We start from the raw sequence: 7,248 nt of genomic DNA, 5'->3' as shown, positions 1-7,248 counted from the left end.
CCGGAGGTAAAGAATTATATATAGGAAGTGCTGTTTCGGCCATCGGGACAAGTTTCGGGGTCACCGGTATTGTACCGGGACCACCGGAAGGGTCCCGGGGGTCCACCGGGTGGGGCCACCTATCCCGGGGGGCCCCATGGGCTGAAGTGGGAGGGGACCCAGCCCAAAGTGGGCTGGGGCGCCACCCCCCAAGGGCCCATGCGCCTAGGGTTGGGGGGAAACCCTAAAGGGGGCGCCCCCTTGCTTGGGGGGCAAGCCCCCCACCCTTGGCCGCCGCCCCCCTAGTAGATTCCATCTACTAGGGCCGGCGCCCCCCCCCCCTTGGCACCCCTATATATAGTGAGGGAGAGGAGGGACTTTCGACACCAGCCCCTGGCGCCTCCCTCTCTCCCCGTTACGTCTCTCTCTCGTAGTATAGGCGAAGCCCTGCTACTGTGACGCCCTGCATCCACCACCACGCCGTCGTGCTGCTGGATCTTCATCAACCTCTCCTCCCCCCTTGCTGGATCAAGAAGGAGGAGACGTCTCCCGTCCCGTACGTGTGTTGAATGCGGAGGTGCCGTCCGTTCGGCGCTTGGTCATCGGTGATTTGGATCACGTCGTGTACGACTACATCATCACCGTTCTTTGAACGCTTCCGCACGCGATCTACAAAGGTATGTAGATGCATCCGATGACTCGTTGCTAGATGAACTCCTAGATGGATCTTGGTGAAACGAGCAGGAAATTTTTTGTTTTCTGCAACGTTACCCAACAACCTCTACATCTACCTTCGGGATTAATATTAGACCTAAATAATTGTTATTTGGTGCCAGCGTTAAGCATGAACATTATATCTGGATCTTGTTTGATGCGAGACGGTTATTTATTTAAATCAGAGAATAATGGTTGTTCTATTTATATGAGTAATATCTTTTATGGTCACGCACCCTTGAAGAGTGGTCTATTCTTATTGAATCTCGAGAGTAGTGATACACATATTCATAATGTTGAAGCCAAAAGATGCAGAGTTGATAATGATGGTGCAACTTATTTGTGGCACTGCCATTTAGGTCATATCGGTGTAAAGTGCATGAAGAAACTCCATACTGATGGACTTTTGGAACCACTTGATTATGAATCGCTTGGTACTTGCGAACCGTGCCTCATGGGCAAGATGACTAAAACACCGTTCTCCGCTACTATGGAGAGAGCAACAAATTTGTTGGAAATCATACATACAGATGTATGTGGTCCGATGAATATTGAGGCTCGTGGCGGATATCGTTATTTTCTCACCTTCACAGATGATTTAAGCAGATATGGTTATATCTACTTAATGAAACATAAGTCTGAAACATTTGAAAAGTTTAAAGAATTTCAGAGTGAAGTGGAAAATCATCGTAACAGGAAAATAAAGTTTCTACGATCTGATCGTGGAGGAGAATATTTGAGTTACGAGTTTGGTGTACATTTGAAAAATTGTGGAATAGTTTCGCAACTCACGCCACCCGGAACACCACAGCGTAATGGTGTGTCCGAACGTCGTAATCGTACTTTACTAGATATGGTGCGATCTATGATGTGTCTTACTGATTTACCGCTATCATTTTGGGGATACGCTCTAGAGACGGCCGCATTCACATTAAACAGGGCACCATCAAAATCCGTTGAGACGACGCCTTATGAACTATGGTTTGGCAAGAAACCAAAGTTGTCGTTTCTGAAAGTTTGGGGCTGCGATGCTTATGTGAAAAAGCTTCAACCTGATAAGCTCGAACCCAAATCAGAGAAATGTGTCTTCATAGGATATCCAAAGGAAACTATTGGATACACCTTCTATCACGGATCCGAAGGCAAGACTTTTGTTGCTAAATTTGGAAACTTTCTTGAGAAGGAGTTTCTCTCGAAAGAAGTGAGTGGGAGGAAAGTAGAACTTGACGAGGTAACTGTACCTGCTCCCTTGTTGGAAAGTAGTACATCACAGAAAATTGTTTCTGCGACACCTACACCAATAAGTGAGGAAGTTAATGATAATGATCATGAAACTTCAGAATAAGATACTACTGAACCTCGTAGATCAACCAGAGTAAGATCCGCACCAGAGTGGTACGGTAATCCAGTTCTGGAAGTCATGCTACTAGATCATGATGAACCTACGAACTATGAAGAAGCGATGTGAGCCCAGATTCCGCAAAGTGGCTTGAAGCCATGAAATCTGAGATGGGATCCATGTATGAGAACAAAGTATGGACTTTGGTTGACTTGCCCGATGATCGGCAAGCAATTGAGAATAAATGGATCTTCAAGAAGAAGACTGACGCTGATGGTAATGTTACTGTCTACAAAGCTCGACTTGTCGCGAAAGGTTTTCGACAAGTTCAAGGGGTTGACTACGATGAGACTTTCTCACCCGTAGCGATGCTTAAGTCTGTCCGAATCATGTTAGCGATTGCCGCATTTTATGATTATGAAATTTGGCAGATGGATGTCAAAACTGCATTCCTGAATGGATTTCTGGAAGAAGAGTTGTATATGATGCAACCGGAAGGTTTTGTCGATCCAAAGGGAGCTAACAAAGTGTGCAAGCTCCAGCGATCCATTTATGGATTGGTGCAAGCATCTCGGAGTTGGAATAAACGCTTTGATAGTGTGATCAAAGCATTTGGTTTTATACAGACTTTCGGAGAAGCCTGTATTTACAAGAAAGTGAGTGGGAGCTCTGTAGTATTTCTAATATTATATGTGGATGACATATTGCTGATTGGAAATGATATAGAATTTCTGGATAGCATAAAGGGATACTTGAATAAAAGTTTTTCAATGAAAGACCTCGGTGAAGCTGCTTACATATTAGGCATTAAGATCTATAGAGATAGATCAAGACGCTTAATTGGACTTTCACAAAGCACATACCTTGACAAGATTTTGAAGAAATTCAAAATGGATCAAGCAAAGAAAGGATTCTTGCCTATGTTACAAGGTGTGAAGTTGAGTAAGACTCAATGCCCGACCACTGCAGAAGATAGAGAGAATATGAAAGATGTTCCCTATGCATCAGCCATAGGCTCTATCATGTATGCAATGCTGTGTACCAGACCTGATGTGTGCCTTGCTATAAGTTTAGCAGGGAGGTACCAAAGTAATCCAGGGGTGGATCACTGGACAGCGGTCAAGAACATCCTGAAATACCTGAAAAGGACTAAGGATATGTTTCTCGTATATGGAGGTGACAAAGAGCTCACCGTAAAAGGTTACGTTGATGCAAGCTTTGACACTGATCCGGACGATTCTAAATCGCAAACCGGATACGTGTTTACATTAAACGGTGGAGCTGTCAGTTGGTGCAGTTCTAAAAAAAGCGTCGTAGCGGGATCTACATGTGAAGCAGAGTACATAGCTGCTTCGGAAGCAGCGAACGAAGGAGTCTGGATGAAGGAGTTCATATCCGATCTAGGTGTCATACCTAGTGCATCGGGTCCAATGAAAATCTTTTGTGACAATACTGGTGCAATTGCCTTGGCAAAGGAATCCAGATTTCACAAAAGGACCAAACACATCAAGAGACGCTTCAATTCCATCCGGGATCTAGTACAGGTGGGAGACATAGAGATTTGCAAGATACATACGGATCTGAATGTTGCAGACCCGTTGACTAAGCCTCTTCCACGAGCAAAACATGATCAGCACCAAGGCTCCATGGGTGTTAGAATCATTACAGTGTAATCTAGATTATTGACTCTAGTGCAAGTGGGAGACTGAAGGAAATATGCCCTAGAGGCAATAATAAAGTTATTATTTATTTCCTTATAATCATGATAAATGTTTATTATTCATGCTAGAATTGTATTAACCGGAAACATAATACATGTGTGAATACATAGACAAACAGAGTGTCACTAGTATGCCTCTACTTGACTAGCTCGTTAATCAAAGATGGTTATGTTTCCTAACCATGAACAATGAGTTGTTATTTGATTAACGAGGTCACATCATTAGTTGAATGATCTGATTGACATGACCCATTCCATTAGCTTAGCACCCGATCGTTTAGTATGTTGCTATTGCTTTTCTTCATGACTTATACATGTTCCTATGACTATGAGATTATGCAACTCCCGTTTGCCGGAGGAACACTTTGGGTGCTACCAAACGTCACAACGTAACTGGGTGATTATAAAGGAGCATTACAGGTGTCTCCAAAGGTAGATGTTGGGTTGGCGTATTTCGAGATTAGGATTTGTCACTCCGATTGTCGGAGAGGTATCTCTGGGCCCTCTCGGTAATACACATCATATAAGCCTTGCAAGCATTACAACTAATATGTTAGTTGTGAGATGATGTATTACGGAACGAGTAAAGAGACTTGCCGGTAACGAGATTGAACTAGGTATTGGATACCGACGATCGAACATACCGATGACAAAGGGAACAACGTATGTTGTTATGCGGTCTGACCGATAAAGATCTTCGTAGAATATGTAGGAGCTAATATGGGCATCCAGGTCCAGCTATTGGTTATTGACCAGGGACGTGTCTCGGTCATGTCTACACTGTTCTCGAACCCGTAGGGTCCGCACGCTTAAGGTTACGATGACAGTTATATTATGAGTTTATGCATTTTGATGTACCGAAGGTTGTTTGGAGTCCCGGATGTGATCACGGACATGACGAGGAGTCTCAAAATGGTCGAGACGTAAAGATTGATATATTGGAAGCCTATGTTTGGATATCGGAAGTGTTCCGGGTGAAATCGGGATTTTACCGGAATACCGGGAGGGTTACCGGAACCCCCCGGGAGCTATATGGGCCATAGTGGGCCTTAGTGGAAAAGAGAAGGGGCTGCCCTAGATGGGCTGCGCGCCTTCCCCTTCCCCTAGTCCTATTAGGACTAGTAGAGGTGGCCGGCCCCCTCCTCCTCTTTTCCCCTCCGAGGAATCCTAGTTGGACTAGGATTGGGGGGGGGGGGGGAATCCTACTCCCAGAGGGGGTAGGACTCTCCTGCGCCCTCCTCCTTGGCCGGCCAGCCCTCCCCCTTGGCTCCTTTATATACGGAGGCAGGGGACACCTCTAGACACACAAGTTGATCCACGTGATCTATTCCTTAGCCGTGTGCGGTGCCCCTGCCACCATATTCCTCGATAATACTGTAGCGGAGTTTAGGCGAAGCCCTGCTGCTGTAGTTCATCAAGATCGTCACCACGCCGTCGTGCTGACGGAACTCTTCCCCGACACTTTGCTGGATCAGAGTCCGGGGATCGTCATCGAGCTGAACGTGTGCTCCAACTCGGAGGTGCCATAGTTTCGGTGCTTGATCAGTTGGATCGTGAAGACATACGACTACTTCCTCTACGTCGTGTCAGCGCTTCCGCAGTCGATCTGCGTTGGGTACGTAGACAACGCTCTCCCCTCTCATTGCTATGCATCACATGATCTTGCGTGTGCGTAGGAAATTTTTTGAAATTACTACGTTCCCCAACAATTTCCTAGCCTGCAGCATGCACCATACACACACACGCTGGTCATCACACCTAGACGTGGTTTAATCCTAACAGACCCCACATGTCAGCTTTGATTTTGACCAAGTCAACGTTGACCGGTCCCACCCGTCATCCACCCAAACCAGCCCTGAGTCACTTACCAGTGTGCCCCACTGGTCAGGTTTGACCCAGACCAACCCAGTTGACCTGCTGACGCCAGGCTTACATCATGCTGACCTCATAATCATTTTCTGGCTATTTTATATTTCAGAAATAAATTATAAAATCCAAAAAATTGTTTAAACTTCTAAAAATCATAGAAAATAAACCGTAACTCCAAATGATATAGTTTATATATGAAAAATTATTAGAAAAATTCAAAGAATCTGAATACGGAATTTTCATGCATGTTTGAACAAGTTAACCTCACTGAATAGGACAATTCATGATTATGGAATAAATGGCAATTAGTTTTGGAGTTGGAATTTGCTATAGGTTTTGCTATAGGTTTGATTATGGAATAAATGATTATGACTAACTGTTGCACTAGGTCATTTCAGTACCTTAATATGACATATCATTCATATGAATGTGCATTGCATTGATTGTGGTTCCTTTCGTGTTTGCCTGTGGTTGTTCCCTCTTAGTCGACGATGTTTCTGACGACGTGATCGATGACACCGATGAAGAGCTATACTATCTTCAAAAGTGCCAGGCAAGCAACCCCACCCCCTTGTTCATCTCGATACAATCCCACTCTCTCACTCCTGCTCTCTTTTACTGCATTAGGACAACAACGATTCAACTGTTACATGATGCGGTAGTTGAACCCCTCTCCTCTGCATGACCTATCATTGCCACAACAAATAGATGAAACCCACAAGCATGAGTAGGAGTTGTTTGAGCCCTGATGTGCCTACTCATACATGCTTGTTTGTCATGCCTGCTACTGCTTAGAGTTGAGTCAGGGCTGATTCATCGGGGATGAACTGGAATGTGTGAACATGTCCTACTATTGAGAGCTAAGTGTGTGAACATGATTTGGTAGAGGTATCGGTGAGAGGCCATGTAGGAGTACATGGTGGGTTGTCTCATTGAATCCGTCCTCAGGAACTGAGTTCTGTGTTTGTGATCCATGAACAGCTACTACCACATGTTGGGCCCGAAACCAATGGACCCTCTCGACTTATTAACTGCCCCTGTCATCTGTCCAGGAGTTGCAAGTAGTTTCTGGTGTTCGTAGTATGCTGGAGGCCGTGCGCAGCACTCACCCGAGGGGTGGGCTGTGAGGCGGTAGGCATGTGGCACGGTGTACCAGGTCGCCCGTTTGGTGTCTTGGGAACCCTGCACACAACTTTCGGGGCCGTAAGTGGAAACCTCGGCCGAACTCCCTTCGGATGGAACCTGAATAGGCGATAAGCCCGGACTAGGGATTTGTGTGGTTAGTCAGGCCATGGCCGACACCCTCACTGGGCTTCCGCTTGAAGGTTGCCGAGTACATGTCGTGTAAACGGCGATAGGTGGTGAGAGCATGTGTGAAGAAGTACACCCCTGCAGGGTTAACATCATCTATTCGAATAGCTGTGTCCGCGGTAAAGGACTTCTGGGTTGCATGTACAGTTCATAGATAACTTGAAGTGGATACTCTAAAACTCGCAAGATAAGCGTGATTGCTATGGATGGCATTCTCGTAGGTAGACGGGAGCGGATCCATAGTGGTGTATTGGTATGGTGAATATGTGGACTCGTGTGCACCACCTCAAAGAGTTAATTGCAGTCGTAGTTCAGG

The sequence above is a fragment of the Triticum dicoccoides genome, chromosome 5A (genome assembly GCF_002162155.2).
Source record: "Triticum dicoccoides isolate Atlit2015 ecotype Zavitan chromosome 5A, WEW_v2.0, whole genome shotgun sequence".
Lineage (NCBI taxonomy): Eukaryota > Viridiplantae > Streptophyta > Magnoliopsida > Poales > Poaceae > Triticum > Triticum dicoccoides.
This window is presented reverse-complemented; position numbering follows the sequence as displayed.